Source organism: Sturnira hondurensis, unplaced genomic scaffold (genome assembly GCF_014824575.4).
Source record: "Sturnira hondurensis isolate 20B ecotype Veracruz unplaced genomic scaffold, ASM1482457v3 Scaffold0005220, whole genome shotgun sequence".
Taxonomy (NCBI): domain Eukaryota; kingdom Metazoa; phylum Chordata; class Mammalia; order Chiroptera; family Phyllostomidae; genus Sturnira; species Sturnira hondurensis.
The window spans coordinates 636414-653488 of NW_028077851.1; the positions used below are offsets into that span (position 1 = coordinate 636414).

Consider the following 17075-nt stretch of genomic DNA (forward strand, 5'->3'; position numbering starts at 1 on the left):
GAACACGCAGCACAATATACAGATGATGCATGATAGAACTCTATGCCTGAAACTCATTTTATTAACCAATGTCACCCAAGGAATTTAATTCAAAAAATAAGAATCCATGGTTTTCTGTTGAATCATTCTTCTTTTAAGCAGAACATTACTTGCTTCCTTTTATAAAATGCTTGACTGGATATCATAATGTGTCAAAAGCATTTGAATCATATAACGTCATATGCCACGAATATTAGAAACAATTTAATGCTATTTCCGTATTTGCTATTTATTTGTTTATTTTAAAAATATTTTGCCCTGGCTGGTGTGGCTCGGTGGATTGGGTGCGGGCCTGTGAATCGGAGGGTCATGTTTCGATTCCCAGTCGGGGTGTGTGCCTGGGTTGCGGGCCAGTTTCCAGAGGGGGTCGCACTGGAGGCAACCCTTCATTGATGTTTCTCTCCCTCTCTCTTTTCCTTCCCCTCTAAAGTTGAAGAGACAAAATCTTTTAAAAAATATTTTAAAAATATTATATATTTATTTGTTTTTAGAGAGAGAGGAAGGGAGGGAGAAAGGGAGAGAAACATAGTCCATCAGTTGCCTCTTGCTCGCCCCCTACTGGGGACCTGGCCCGCAACCCAGGCATGTGCGTTTGTTCACTGGGAATTGAATCAGCAACCTGTTGGTTCGCAGGCCAGCATTCAGTCCACTGAGCCACACCAGCCAGGGCTGTATTTGCTGTTCACTTAATAGTGTTGTAAAGTGGCAATATTGTTGCCTATCCGTTAACCAGTTTTTCAGTATTTGAATTCATTTCCGATGTTGGTATTCCGTAGGCTGTGGACCAACAAAAATATTGTTATGGAACCTAAAGTGTTTGCTGATCTGATCCAACCCACTCTTTTTGCAGATGGCAAAACTTCTGCAGTCCTTGTCTAGATTCTACCATGGAAAAAAAATCCCTCAAAATGTTAAACTGGAAAACTGTCAAGTAGTTCCAAAATACATAACAGAAAAAGCAACCAAATAGACTCTGACCTTATGCCTGTTGAAATTCTTCCATTTTTTAGTGGTTCAACAGTAGTCATTATACTGCAAAGGGAAAGATTTTTTTTTACTTCTTTCCCTTTACTGTGTAAAGTGAACAGGGACCATTATAATCATCCCATCCTTTGTCTTACACTTGAACACAGGGACCTAAGAAAGTAGGGGGTTTCCTGGTAAAACTTTTAGCTTCAGGGCAGTTACTGTTTGATGTTTATGTATCTAATCCCTTAAAAAATTGTACTCCAGAGCAGAACCTAAGACAAAAGCGCTTCATCCCTTCTGTTATTAGAACTGTGTACTTCTTGCTTTGACTTTTAAAAATGACACAGCTACAAGGCATTCTGTTCCCCATGACTGATCACTTCCTTCTAGTGAGTGGCATTATGTTGGTGAATTAATTAAGAGTAAAATCTGATTTACGTATTAGCAAATATTAGAATTGTAGGAAAGTTGCATCAGGAGGCAGCTCCTAGGAGAGGTTAGATGAGGAAAGGAAAAAAAATCAAGGTTTGCTTTTCAGACAAAGCACAGGACTTTGCATTTCTAGCTTGCGCCGTCAGGCATCTTCTGAATATAACAAAAGGGATTATTGTGCACTTGCAAAAGTTTGTTCCCCCACAGGTGGCAAGGTTTAGCCTCAGGTGAATGCTATTACCTCCCGGAGGGTGCCAAGCGACAGAAACCAGTTTGGTTACTAGCCAGGCCATTAGCAAACAAGCTCTCCCCTCTAGCCCAGTCTCCTCCATGTATTTCCAATTTCTTTTCACAAAATCAGAATAATAAAGAAAGACGGTGGGTTTTTTTCTCCGGTTAAGGAGACTTTCAGATGCAAAACATGCTAATGAATGTAAAGTACTTTGAAACCACCACGTCCATTATCGGGCCAGATAGATCCGAGACACTCGGTGAAATGTGGAGCTGGGCGACTTGTAAAGACTTTGCCTATGAGGTGCCCTCGGTGGAGTGGACTGAGGCCATCAAGTGGAAACAAAATCGAGTAGTGCGGCAAGAACATCGGTGCTATGGGGCCGGTGAGAAGCTTCCCCCAACGCAGCCTGAAAAGCACAGGTAGGGTTTGGGAAAGCTTTTAAGAGGATTTATAGAGATGCTATCTGGCGCTCTATCCTTATCTTCTTGTTCCACTGTAGGAGCTCACTCTAGGCAGTTCCCACGAATGGTGATGGTTTCCTGCCTCTTTCTGACATATTCTCTGGCCATGGAACAGGCAGGAAGTGTCGGAGAGCTAACACTCTAGGAGAGACCCTCAATTAATGAGGGGCAAGAGAAATAGAGAAGCCTCCAAATTTCTTTGCCTCTCTGTGGGACAACTCAGAGGTGTGCCTCGTAAGGCTCTCAGAGACTTCCCAGCAGAATCGTCCCTCAGTTGCCCGTTGCAGTGACCCTGCCCATGAGCAAATCCTGTGTTGGCTTCTCTCTCCTCTCTGTCCACCTTCTCTGCCCCCCGACTTTGTTTTCCGGGACTCCCTTCCCAAGTAAGCCACTTACGCCCACATCTTTGGTTCATGGTGTGTCTTTGGGGGAACCCAACCTTAAACAGAAGATGACATCCTGATGGAGTCTCAAAGGTTAGCAGTTAGTGAAGCTTAGTGAGTTTAATGATATGTAAATTATACCCCAGGAAAGCTTTTTGAGAAAAAAAAAAATGAGCCAACCCACCATGGAGGGAAGGAGTATTTCAGGCAGAGGGAATGCCATTTGAAATAATGATGGGATAGAGAATTTAGCTTGTTCTGGGAACTACAAATTGTCCAGATTGGATAGGCAGCAGTTGCGAAAGGTAGATAGGAACTGGGTTAAAAAAGGCCTTACAAGCTCTTGGAGAAAGAGCTGAGGGTTTTGTTCTGAGGGTGACAGGAGGCCATTTCAGGGCATTAAACGGGAGTTTTCTGGCTAGGTTTGTGTTTTATAAAGTTACTTGGGTGGCCTCATGGAAGGTGGATAACAGGAGGGCAAGACTAGGGGCAAAGAGACCAGTTAGGAGATCAGGTTACTAATTGGGACAGGAAGCCAGTAGGGCCAGAAGGAGGCCCTAGAGGGGCTAGTAGAAGCACGGGAGAGAAAGGGAAGGACGGGTATGTTTTTAGGGAGACACAAGGGTAGGGCTGAGGTGATGGAAGAACTGCGCTGAGATTCTGCATCATGGTTTCTGAAGACGTAGTATCATTCTAAAGAGCTATGCTAAACCATATTCAACCCTAGAGATGTTTGTTTATTTTTACCAAATTCTACTGGAGAACGGAGCTTCTCGGGGCGAGGAAGGAGAAAAGATGAACTCCATCAAGGTCTAAGTTACAACATTGTAGGGTTGAATGTGATGGTTTGGACGCGAGAGCTGGACGAGAGAGGTTAGTGGCCTGAAGGAGTCCACACGGTGGAGGCTAAAATCCATCAGGTTAAATCCATCACATGGGGATTCATGGGGATTTATAAATGTCCTTGCTCCCAAGGGAATTGAGTTATGTCTTAAGGCTAGTTACTTACATGATACAACTTCATTCAGAGGACAAGGTAAGGAGATAAATGAACGGGGGCGGGGGGGGGGCGGGGTGGAGAGGAAAGTGAAATGTATGGCCTTCATGGGCGAGATTCCCCAGCAACTTCCCTCTTTGGTTGGTCTTAATTCTCTTCATCTTGGGGTTTTCTCTTCATTTTGGGGTTGTCCGCCTGGGGGGTTTCCTTCTGTTGACCCTCTAGAACCCATCTACCTCTGAGGATGACCAAAGACATACTCTCTATACACAGGCCTCCATGCCCCGGTAGCAGCTTACACTTCTGTTAGGACACACACACACACACACACACACACACACACCACCCACATGCACATACTTTTATTTACACAATTAGAAACCACATCGAAGAAAACAGACCAATGTTGTACAGTATTACACACATACTCTTTCACGGATGCCTGTGTAGGGGCACTATAAATATGAGACTAATACAATGTTTTTAGTTCTATGATGAATGATACTGCTGTGAACATTCATGTACCAGGGTTTGTGTGGCGGTACGTCTTCATTTCTCTTGGGTATACACCTAGCAGTGGAATAGCTGGGTTATATGGTAAGTCTGTGCTTACCATTTTGAGACACTACTGAATCATTTCCAAAGAGCCTGGGCCATTTTACATTCCCAGCAGCAATGTGCTTTGTTTGTTTTAATCATTATATATGCTAGTTTTTTTCTCTACTTATTATTAGATATTAGTTCGAGAAAACCTTTCCTGATTTGTTTGTCTTTTAAATTCTCTTTGGTGGTGAAAGACTTTTTTTAACATCTAAAAATGTTCCTTGAAAATCTCCTAGCATCCTGGTAAGAATTATGGTAACAAGACCATTTAGAAAATATACCAGACTGGACCAGTGTATTGCTTAGATGGCTGTGGGAAGCTCTTGTTCGGAGACACAGGAATTTCAGGTTGTGGGGTCCCCATTGTGGTGCGGATGCCCACACCGGTGGAATCTGCAATGTGGGGGAGTTCTTTTAAGCCACGGACCAGTAAATGGAATATGGGGACCACTCTGATGCTCTCTGTTTTCAGACTCAGAAGGGGAAAGAAAGTGGGAGAGGCCACAAGGAGCCGAAAGTCTCAGAGTGGCAGGAAGGCCACCGAGACCTCATGAGCTTTCACCGTAGCGAGAGGGGCTGGTGCCTGAGGTTACGTCTCCCCAGTTGACCACTTCCCGTCTCCCGCCTACATGGTTATCCATCCAGTACCCATCCCTCCGGCCAGTGGGTGGTGAGGAAAAGCAGGAAATGGGAACAAGAGAGAAAGGAGAACACGACTCTCCCCNCGGTTTCTTTGCCTCCTGTTTACTATTATTAGTTCAGTGCATATTCTGTTTAATTTGTCTCACCTGAAACTGTGACACTTGGGTCTCCATAAAGCAGTAGTATCACCCAGGGCATGGCAATGAACTCCCCTGTAGAACAATAAAAGTGAAATAAGGTGGTGACAAAATCCTACAGGAGGGACTATTAACTAATGTTATTAAGTGATGCTTTCTAAGTGCAAGTTCCCTCCACTGTAATATTTCATTATTAACAGCCCTTGGGAGTTAAAAGAAAAGAAATACCTTTCTATTCTCTGGCTTGGTCTCCTGATACTCATAAAGGAATGTAGGCTCTGCTTTATGGTGCCAAAAACCATCGATCAATCCAGTCAATTTGATAATAGAACAACAATCAACCACATTATTTGGCATTATGCAGGCACAACAGCCAATTGTTTGCCTGAAATATTCACATGCAAATCAGTTATTTTGACATCTTATGGGCACAGTCCATGTCAATATTTAAATAGTAATTAAAAAATCATTAATTAGAACCATATTTGTTGATTACTTCATATATAGGAGTTTTTCTCATTTAACAGATGGCTTTGCATCAATCCCAACTTAGAAATTAGTAAACACAGATTTTTTGAAACGTAAAAAGGAAGTAAAGAAATAAGAAGGGGCTAGAGGCAGAAAGCAACTTAAAGATGATTTTGAAAACTGAGGTAGTGGCAATTCTTTAGTGCTGGTCAGTCATCTGTGCTAGAGATGGCACTTGAAAGTCCAAACATTGGCTGTGCAATTATTAATCTGGTGTATTAGTATTCCAGGGCTGCTGTCACATAACACAAAAAAACTGGGTAGCTTAAGTAATAGAAATGTACTGTCTCGTAGTTCTGCAGGCTAAAGGTCTGAGATCAGGATGTCCACAGGATTGGTTCCTCCTGAGGCCTGGCAGGGGTAATCTGTTCCAGGCTTCCCTCATAGTTTCTGGTGGTTTGCTGGCAACTTTGAGCATCCTTTAGTCTATACTCATCATGTTCACACGGTGCACACTTAGGTGTGAGTGTGTGTCCTTGCTTCTAAAGACATCAGGTACATTGAATTAGGGGTCCATTCTACTCCGGCGTGATTTCATTTTAACTAATCATATCTGCCATTACCCTGTTTCCGCATAATGTGCTGGGGGAGGGGGGTAGAACTTCAATATATGAATTTTGAGGGGACACAATGCAGCCAATAACACCTGGTAAGAGATCAATACCGTCCTCACAGAGGCCCAGAGTCTCTGTGAAGTCTGGCAAAAGTCAGCCTTGACTGGATGCTTTTGTGTTAGGAAAGGGGCAGGTAGAAGTGTGCTGTCAACCCGACGCTATGGGGACAGCCTATTTTCCGGTCAGTGCCTTTTTGATGCCTCCTGCATACACTGAAAGAACTGGGATTAAGAAGTGCTTTAGAACTTGGGCTCCAACATGCTTTTCACTTTTTATAAAATTACTCTCTCCTACGGGAGGTATTCTCCCTCCAATGTGTGTGTTTTTAAAGGTTTTATTTATTTATTTTTAGAGAGAGGGGAAAGGAGGGAGAAAGAAAGGGAGAGAAGCATCAGTGTGTGATTGTTTCTCATGCGGCCCCCACTGAGGACCTGGCCTGCAACCCAGGCATGTGCCCTGACTGGGAATCCAACCTGTGACCCTTTGGTTCACAGCCTGCACTCAGTCCACTGAGCTACACCAGCCAGGGCTGTAGTTTATATTGTAAACATAACAAATGCCCTTTAAGAGTCTTTCTTTCTACTTTATTTGAAAATATGTGCTCTACTTGCCAAGCTTAGCCGCCCCATCCCCTTCCTCAGCCAATTCTGTGGCCATCTCCACCCCATCCTCACCTTATGTGACTTTCTGTTTGGATTTGGGAGAATCACTTGGCTACCATTTCCTACCTGGAAGAAAGGAGATAGACGTCATCTTTTTAAATATCCTGAACACTGAGGTTAGAAGCACCGTGCCTGTCTGGTCAGCCCTTGCCATGAGCGATGGACTGTGCTTTGCAAGGCTGTCGTTCTTGAGGACATCGCTAGCAATGCTCTGATAGACTTTCGGTGAGGACTGTCACAGGATATTTGCATTGGTGTGAAACTGCTCTTAGAAATCACTTTGCTCTTGCCTGTAGTATACCCTCTCATCTTGCTCTGCTTCCTTTGAGAACTTTTTCAGAAGTGTCTTCTTTTGATTGCTGATGATTTTTGTTGCAACGCTTTTAGTGAGAAAATCATACGGGCTATACTTACATGATGCAGGAACAATTGGAGGATTGAGTCAAACCAGTGGACAGTTTGGTGGGGAAAATGTCACCGTCAAGGTTTCTTCTGGGACTGCTTTGTCAAGTGTTGCACACAGATTTCATGATTAGATGTTCATATGTGTGCATATACAGACAAAATCATGTTCCTTACTCATCAAGTGGAAACGATGGAAGTGTAAACCACAGTTGTCTCTCTATACAAATCAATGACATAAACGTTTATGATAAGCCCACTGTGTGGATCATTAGGCCGGGTGCAAGGAGGCAAAAATCCAGATTCTTGTTTTCAACAAGCCTGATAGCTTGGTGGGGAGAGAAGAGTCTTAATTCATTCAGCAAAAATTAATGAAGAACTAATATGTGCCAGCTCCAAATTGAGCCGTGATATATGTTGTAAGTAAGAGATCATCCCTGCCTCAAGAAGGTTATAGTTTACTGGAGAATGTAGAGAAGGTGGCAGGAGGTGGCAGGAGTGTGGCAAGGACTTTAACAGAGGGAAGCACAGGACATTGCAAGAGTTGGTACTGGAGTGTCTAACTCGGACTGAGAGAGTTAGGGAGGCTTTCTGGAGGTGGGAGATAAATAAGACCAGTGCATAGTAGTGCCGTTAGTGTTCCACTCTAAGTGACTGGTGCAGGTGGAAAGTGGCATTCAGAGATGGGGGAAGTCACTTTGTGCTGGGGTGATGAGGAGGGACTTCACGGGGAAGTGAGGTTTGAGGTCAACTGAAAGTTGACGTCAAAGGTGCTCACGCCTGGCCAATCTTCAACTGTGTGTTGTGGAAATTCTCTGTAGGGAGTTAGGGTGATGGGACAAGCCTGGAATCTAGCAGAGGTTGGAGCTAGATATAATTAACCACAAGAAAAGGATTTTGAGCCCTGGCTGGTATAGCTCAGTTGGTTGTAGCATCTTTCCATAGACCAAAAGGTTGTGGGTTCAATTCCTGGTCAGGGCACATACTTACATTGCAGGTTGGATCACCAGTCTGGCTGTATACTGGGGTGGGGGTGGGGGTGCGGGTGGGGGTGGGGCAACCAATTGATGTTTCTCACATCTCTTTTTGTCTGTTTTTCCCCCTCCCCTCTATCTAAACTCAATAAACATATTTTTAAAATAAAAAAAAAGATTTGGCATCTACTACAAACTTGCTAGTGGTGCTTCCAAGGGTTTTCACTGGTATCAACAGGATTAGTGTGGGCTAGGGGGTTGCAAGGGAGAGGTGCGTCTACATGATGTGGGTTTGGGAATGAAACAGTATGGTTACTTTGAGCTGCTGGAGATATTTGGAAGGAGGAGGCACTTCTGAAGGTTTTTGTCTGCCTGTTGCAAAAACTCAACTAAGAGTGGCGTTAACATGAAAAGGATCGATTTTTTCCTGCAGAAGGCAAAATCTGGAGGTAGACACTGGGCATTGGTTCAGTGGCTGAAGAATGTTACAGATGGCTTCTCTGCCATTTTCTTGGCCTTCTCTTAGTGTTTTTTGCCTGATGATTGAAATACGGCTGCCACAGTTCTAGACGTCAGATACGCATTTTAGTCAGGAAAAAGGTGCAAAGTTATGTCTGTTTCTTTAATAAGGAAAGTATTTTTGCAGAAGCATCCCTGCAGAGTTTCCCTTATGTGTTAATGGCCAAACCTGTAGCAGATGGACACAAAGAAAATTAAGATAGGTTCAGAAAGAGATTAGGGATTTCAGCCTGTCAGAAACAATGTGTGTATGCTCATGCATGTGCGTGTGTGTGTTGTTAGGACTATTTACAGCTTGGGCCTGGGTACAGGACTAGGTGCAGTACCAGTAAAGGCCTCAAGGGGGAACCAGAGAGAAGGCCACGCCGCTGAGCCCCACATAATGCTTCATTTCATGACTATTTGGGGTCACTCCTGTCCAACATCATTGATTCTGTATAACTCCTCTGGGTTCATATCCTCATTCTGCCCCTGAGATGTTTGCTTTCTCTTTGACTTTGTCATTGGCGACCTCTTCTAACTTTGTCCACACCTGGAGAGAAGTCAGGAAGCCAACATTGACAGGGTCTGAGACTCCTGCCAGGCCTAGAAACTGTGCCAGTCTCAAGCTCCCTCTAGGTAGGGTTCGCAGTTGCCAAATACCATGTCCTAACCAGACAGAGAAGAGGAAAATAAGGGGGCTTCAGTGCCCGATGTGTGGAGCCAGACTGGAGTTAAGGAATCTGTTTTCTGAAGAAAAATTTGATTCTGGACTTACGCATTTTCTCCATGGTTTTTGCCTTTCCCCTCAGTGTCTTGCTAAACTGTCCCAGAAACACCGCACTTATCATCTCAGAACTAAAAGGAAAAAGGAATTGCCTATATCACACCAATAAGGCCTTCGTTCTTACCTCCCAGGCCAAGAATAGGAGAAGCCAACCTGTCCTGCCCTGTGGTGCTGGTAAGAATATGGCAGTTAGTGAGGAAGTACCTTGGAGAGGGTAGCCAAGGACAAGGGTGATTTCTACTGTCCTCTTGCAAGGGCGTTCATTTAGAGGTGATTCTCTACCAAGTTTGCTGGTGAGATTAAGGAATCAGAATGTTTGCTGAAGCTGACATTTGATCGGTTAAAACAAAGCAGCACTTGCCCCATTGAGTATTTTTTAAACACAGTGTTTAGTTTATTTTGCATTTCAGAGTTACCAAAAGTGGGCGTGGCCCACAAGACTGAGAGACCCTGCTAGGGACAGTGATGCAGGACCGAGTGGGGCTGGGGCATCCTGTGGAGACAAGTAAGAAGAACATGATCCACATCACAGAGTTGTCTAAGATGAAAACCTCTCTGAAGTACCAGTGAGAGGACTTGCTCACTTTGATGTATGACCTAGGGTGGGAGCTAGGCTTTGGGCTTTAGGAGTCTCATGAAGCCTATGAACCCCCCACTCAGAAAATGTTTTTTTAAGTGCATAAAATCACATGAATATGGTAACAACGGAAATCAATGATTGAAATACAGGTGTGAAACTATTAAAGAACCACATTTGTGATAAATGGATGTGCTTTTTTAAAAAACATTTATTGATTTGAGAGAGAGAGAGAAAGGGAGAGAGACAGAGAGATGCATAGATTTGTTGTTCCACTTATTGATGCATTCATTGGTTGTTTCTTGTATGTGCCCTGACTGGGGATCGAACCCACAACCCTGGGTATCAGGACAACACTCTAACCAACTGAGTTACCCAGCTAGGGCCACTTCTTTGTTAACATTTTAAATAACAAGATCTAGTGATAGGTAGAGTTAACTGCTGTCATTTTGAAGTAGTGATTGTAATTTTGAAGTAGTGATGTGAAGGAGTGTTAACAGTATTTTGAGATTTCTGCAAAAGCTGAGGCAAAGTCACAGGCACTGCTAGTACAGCTGAGGTTTCCTACCTATGGTGAGTTGAAGTCACTGCCAAATTTCAGTTAGAGATCGAAAACGAAAGGTAAAATTTTCCCATCCAAGTCATGGGCCCCCTGAATTCTATGCATAGATCCCCTGGGAGTGGACAGGTTTAGAAACAGCTACAGAATGGAGACAGGGGACCGCACAGTGGCACGTTAATGTTGCAGTGAAGGGGGGCACACAGAAGACCAGACACTGACCATGGCAGCAGCTCAGTCATCTGTCCTGGACACTGTCCATCCTTTCATGGAGGGGCTGGTGTAGAAGCTGCACTTCATTTTCTGGGTCCATTTGGGCTCTTAGATAATGCCAAGTCCAGGAAATGGTGCTGTTAATTTTTTACTGGCAGTGGACTTGGTTATCTTGCAGGAGATTAATGGCCTTGGAGTCTGGTCCAAGCCTGTGAGGGTTTCTGGTGATGGTTTGCTCCCAGCCTTCCTTCCCCGACTGGCTCTGATGAGCATTCACACGATGTCCGCTGAATGTGCTACATGCAAATGAAAAGCCAACATCAAATGCAAAGGAAAGGGGCAAGAAAAAGATTTGGCTTTGGATTACCCTCTTTTCTGAATATGGCACTGGGAGCCCAATTGCTAACACATATTGAGCCCGCAGTCAGAAGGTTGCCTCGAGACTCATGTTAATCATTACTGTCATTTTGCAAACAGAGAAAGAGGGAGGACTAGTGATGAGTTCAAGGCGGAGGAGCATGTATAACAGAGTGTGATGAATAGAATTTCCAGCCAAAGAATCGCAATCCTTCTGGCCGCGGATGCAGTTAGTTACACCTTTAAAAGCATGTGCACAAGTAAGCAAGTCATTCCTGAATGCCTGGCACGTGACGAGCAAGGTAAGGGTGGAGGCCTCTTCAGCTACGATGGTCAGGCAGAGCCTCCCGGAAGGGGTGCCACTGGAGTTGAGAGCAAAGTGAGGAGAAGCAGGCAGCCACACAAAGATCTGGGCAAAAGCACTCCAGATGGCAGGAATAGCATGCGGGAATGCCCTGGGAGAGCAGCAAGCTTTGAGAGACAGGTGGAAAGCCAGTGTGGGTGAGAAGGGAGTATTGCGGGAGGTAGAGCCCAAGAGAAAGGGGGAGCCAAGCGCCTGGAGTGCCCTGGAGGTCACAAGGAGGAGGCAGGACTGCAGTCAGGTTGAAAGCAGAGGCCTCTGGAGGAGTTTAGTTCGAGCAGCCTGCTTGATCGGCATTCTCTGGTCTGTATCCCACCATAGCTCTGTCTGCTGGGTGTGGACAGACTGGTAAGGGCAAGAGTGGGAAGGAAGTGGATGCAGTCCCCTGGTGGGGAGTCGTGTGGCTTGGACTAGGGTTGTAGCGGTGCAGCTGGTGAGAAGTGGCCAGATCCTGGAAATACTTTAGAGGGGTGGCCAATAGGATGTACTGATGAATTAGATAAGGGTACGAGAGAGAGTGGCATCCGGGATGGCTCCTCAGTAATGCGGGGAGATGGTTCTAAGCAAGGGGAAAATGGTGACTTATGTACAGTTCGTCTTGTGTCCTCTGACATGCCCCCCCTCGGTGACCTTTTTGATCGTACCACCTTCTCAGTCTAATTTCCTTTTTGCCTTCTCAAGGGTTGTAACCATATACTTCTTTCTTAGAAAGTGGTAGGGGGTAGCAGATGAAGGGCAGGGCTTAGAACAAAATGACTAGAATTTCACTCCTGGCTCCCCTCCTCATTTATCTGTTGGGTGACCCAGGCAGTTTGCTTCTCTGAATATCAGTTGTTTTTCATCTATAGAGTGGAATGAAAAGAGTTATCTCAGAGTTTTGGGCATACTGACTAACAAACACAGTGGATGAAAAAGTACCTGGTCCAGAGCAGGCCATCAGCAAACTCATCCCAACTTCCAACTTCCATTCAATTCATTGCGTTGGCCAAAAAGCTCGTTCGTACCCTCCCCCCACCTTATAGGATGGCTCTAGTAGTGCTTAGTTGTCTTTAACTTCATTTGAAATAATTTTGTTAGATTGTATTGTATTGTGACAGCTGTCACATCAGTGTGCATTTAAGAAGAATTATCAGAATTGGTGAATTTTTATGTAGCCATTTTAATATTGTAGATGGAAGAAAATATGCATTATTTTTGGTATATTATGCTTTATTATCTCAAGAAAGGTAAAAACGCACTGAAATGCAAAAGAAGATTTGGGGTGTGTATAGAGAAGGTGCTGTGACTGGTTGAATGTGTCAAAAGTGGTTTGTAAAGTTTCCTGTCGATTTCTCGCTGGAGGACGCTCCACAGTTGGGGCCAGTTAAAGTTGATAGCAATGTTATACCATGTGGGAGACAGCCAACATACTCAAAATATCCAAATCAGTAAATTCATTGGTGAAAATGAAAAGTGTGTCTTTAAAAAATATATATTTTATTTATTTATTTACTTTTTAGAGGGAAGGGAAGGAGAAAGAATGGGAGAGAAACGTCAATGTGTGGTTGCCTCTCATGTGTCCCTACTGGGGACCTGGCCTGCAACCCAGGCATGTGTCCTGACTGGGAATCGAACTGGTGAACCTTTGCTTCCCAGGCCCGTGCTCATTCCACTGAGCTACACCAGCCCGGGCAAAAGTGTGTCTTTTATTTTATGGAAAAAACTGAACAGACTTTTTGGCCAACCCAATGCCTGACTATTTAAGGCCTGGTTTAGTGACAGTCTGGATAACTATTCACGATAAACTAAATCATGTTAAGACATCATGTGATTCTTGCCCTGGCTGGTGTGGTTCAGTGGACTGAGTGCCAGCCTGTGACCCCTTTAAGGGTTGTTGGTTCGATTCCCAGTCAGTGCACATGCCTGGGTTGCGGGCTGGATCCTCAGTAGAGGGTGCTCCAGAGGCAACCACACATTGATGTTTCTCTCCCTCTCTTTCTCACTCCCTTCCCCTCTCTAAAAATAAATAAAATCTTTTTTTAAAAGACATTGCGTGGTTTTCAAAGCTGGCCACAAATAAAAGCAACTGGAGAGCTTTAAAAACATACTGAAGCCTATATATATCCCACCTGCTTGGGTTTCTGATTTGATTGGTTTTGGGTGTCAGAGAGTCATTATTTTAAAAAGCTCCCCAGATATTTCTAATGAGCAGCTAGGTTTAGGAATCCCTATTAAGTTAGTAGAGGCTTTTAATTAAATTATTTTTTGTATATTTTATTTTTAGAGAAAGGGGAAGGGAGGGAGAAAGAGAGGGAGAGAAACATCAATGTGGGATTGCCTCTCATGTGCCCCCTACCAGGGACCTGGCCTGCAACCCAGGCATGTGCCCTGACTGGGAATCGAACTGGTGAACCTTTGGTTCACAGGCTCATGCTCAATCCACTGAGCCACTCCAGTTGGGGCAATGCTTTTAATTTAATTAATGACCAAGTAGGTGTTAGCATTTCTTAAAAATGTTAGGGGTTTTGAAGATTTACCCTAAGCTGCAATGGAGAAGTGAGGGCTTTTCTATTAGAAAGAAGAATCTACCTGGGTTGGTGTGGCTCAGTGGATTGAGTGCTGGCCTGCAAACCAAAAGGTTGCTGGTTTGATTCCCAGTCCAGGCACTAACCTGTGTTGCAGGCCAGGTTCCCAGTAGGGGGCACCCGAGAGGCAACCACATACTGATGTTCCCCTCCCTTCCTTTCTCCATCTCTTCCCCTCTGTCTATAAATAAATAAATAAATACATTTTCAATAAGAAATCTTTAAAGAAAAAGAAAGAAGAGTCCATCCATAGCTAACATTTATCGCATACTTATGATGCAGCATGCGTCAGACAATGTTCTCAGTTCTGTTTTTCCCTTTGGCCTTGGCTTCATTGGCCTTCTCTCTGTTTCCCCCAAATCTCGCTTTCCCTGCCCCCATGGGCCTTCACACATGCTATTTCCTCGAGCTTGCCCCCTTTATGTCTCCCTTTCCCTGAACTTGGGTCCTTATACTGTTTGGATGCACCTTTTGTAGGGATCTGCCTGTTTGCCTGCTTGTGGAACACCATTCTGTCTTATAGACTCTACTGTAAGGTTCCACAGAGGTCGGGACAGGTCCATTTTGTTCACCACTGAGTCCTCAGTGCCTCACCCAGCACGATCATATTTGTTGAGTGAATGCAATGGCAAACGCTTCTTCCCTGTGTGTTCGATTCATTCAGCAGTGGGCCACACTCCATTGTCAGCTTTCCAGATGATTCCAAGTTGACTGTCTTCTTCCAGACTGGGTCCTTGTGCCACGCTCATGGCCTCAGTGCCTATTTCTGTTATTTGGCCCTGACAGGCCACAGAGTGACTCGAATAATGGTGAACCCTACACAGAAAGGGTTGGGATTTGGGGCTGTTCTCTCTAGGAGACTCCTCTGCCTTTTTTGTTCCTGCAATGAATTGATACATGGGCTGAGGATCTGGGACCACTGATTCAGGCGGTATTACCACTGTCTGTGTGGGTGGTGAGGCTGTGGGGAGATTTACTCAGCCCCATTTGCTCAGGCTCTGATTTAGTCAAGGTGTTTTGTGGTCAAAATGTTTCACTGGCCCCTGGGTCAAAAGGGAGATTATATTAATAGGAATAACTGGTATGATTTCGGGGCCTGCCTACCATTCCTATAGAGGAATGAGTGGTGTATTTAGAACGCAAAGTTCCAAGGTTGTTTTTAGTCCCTCATTCCCAAATGGGAGACCTTCCATTCTTCAAGTTTGTAGGGTAGACAGATCCATGCATGTCACTGAAAACATCTGCTGGGTGGTTTTAGCACGGAGCCCCTCCTAGACAGACCCAGAAATGTGAGACGGATACAAGTAGTTTACTTGGGAGTGATCCCAGGAAGCACTGTCAGGAGAGGCGGGTAGTAATACAGGAGAGGGAAGGATACATGTTGAGGAGAGCATTCCTGTTGTGGGTGACTACCCCTCAGTCCTGCTGAGGGCCTCTGGGAGATTGTGTGCAACAAACCTTAGATGTTCCATGGAAGGGGTGAAGAAGCTGGGGTGTGTGTATCCACTCATTCCCATTCTTCACTTGTTGATAGCCACTGGGGGGGCTGTTAGCTCCTGGCCCTTCCTGCTCCCCGCCATGTTTAAACAGAGCATCCTCCAGTGGCTAGAGAGGGTTTCAGAAAAATTGTGTGGCAAGAGGACATGGTCAGGGTACTAACAGCTTCTACTGTGTCTGTGATACTGGGGATCTCTGTGCGTGTAGCCCATTGCTAAGAGTGGCAAAAAGTGAAATATTTTGCAGGAGGTTTGTAAGTCCAAATTGATGATAATTCAGGGAGATATATAGGATATATATATATATAAAACAAATGCTCAGGATATATGGATATCTTCAGCAAATACAAACAGGTAGACAGATTAGGAAGGAATGTGTCCCCTTATGCAAACTGGCATTTACACCAGTCAATACCAATTCCTTTCCCAGTCTGTAGATAAACTAGTAGGATTTGTGGAGGGGGGAGATTTAAGAAATCTCAAAGACATCATAAAATATGATTGTCAGAAAAATGTGCATAGTTCCATTTATATGCCTTACATATAACTTTCTGACCATGACAGAGAAAATATGAATGGATTTAACCTGACAATTTATCAAAAATATTTTCGTAGGGGCGGGGCAGGGCTGGGAATATAAGATAGAAAACGGTACTTGAACAAGAATTAAATGAAAATTAAAATTAAAAGAATAAATAAATAAAACTATTTTCATCTGTCCGTTTGATGCAGATTTAAGAGCTGTTACACTGAATGCAGGTTGCCCTGTAAATTAGGGTTTAGGGTACCCGCCCTACTTGAAAGGCATATAATGAAGACGAGTGGCGAAGAACAGTGGTAAAGGATGGGGAGACTATCGCCGGGCAGAGCTCTAGATGTGTGAAGGGGGTCTGTGTTCTGTGTGCTGGAGGCTGGGTTGGGGGTAAAGGCTAGAATTTAAGATGGGCCAGCGGCTAGCCTAAGTAAGGAATTGGTCAATAAAATAGAACCATTGTGAAACGGTTTCCTTAGGCTTCGTTTTCTTTATGGGATTTCATGTGTATTCCCCCACCTCCCGCAAAAGGTAAACTGAAGCAGAGGCTGCTGGTAACTCAAACAATTATTTATCAAGGTAAGGCCTTATCCTGTCACACAAATGCCAACTGGAAGTGTAAGAAAAAAAAAATATTTACTTTGGCGGGCTTGTATTTTGCTTTGGGTTTGACTGAAACCCGTTAGCATTTATTCCCAAATCCCCCCACTGCCTCAAAATCACTGAGCCAAAGACTGGCTTCATTTTCTTGAAGTCTTAGTAGCTCTGGGGGTGGGGGTGGGGCGGGGACTGAGTGACGCTCAGAAAGAAAGCTAACTGATACAGTCAGCATCTGCCCAAGCTTAGTTTTAAAGTGCTCACCTTGATTCATTGCTAATAATATTTAGAAGTGATCTTTTTTTTTAACTAAAGTCACCTATTTAGGGGAATCATCTCCCTACATTTCTTGAAATATTTGTTGGTTCGTGTTTAATCACAATACAACACAACCCAAACAGGAGAGAAAGAAAGATGCCCTACAGATATAATGATATCGTTAATGGCATTCACGTC

The 17075-nt window shown here is 44.2% G+C and overlaps 1 pseudogene; it reads left to right on the forward strand.

The window, feature by feature from the left end:
- The first annotated feature begins 1861 nt into the window (after window positions 1-1861).
- LOC118987264 (T-complex protein 1 subunit gamma-like) overlaps window positions 1862-17075 on the forward strand; it is a 54013-nt pseudogene continuing 38799 nt past the window's right edge.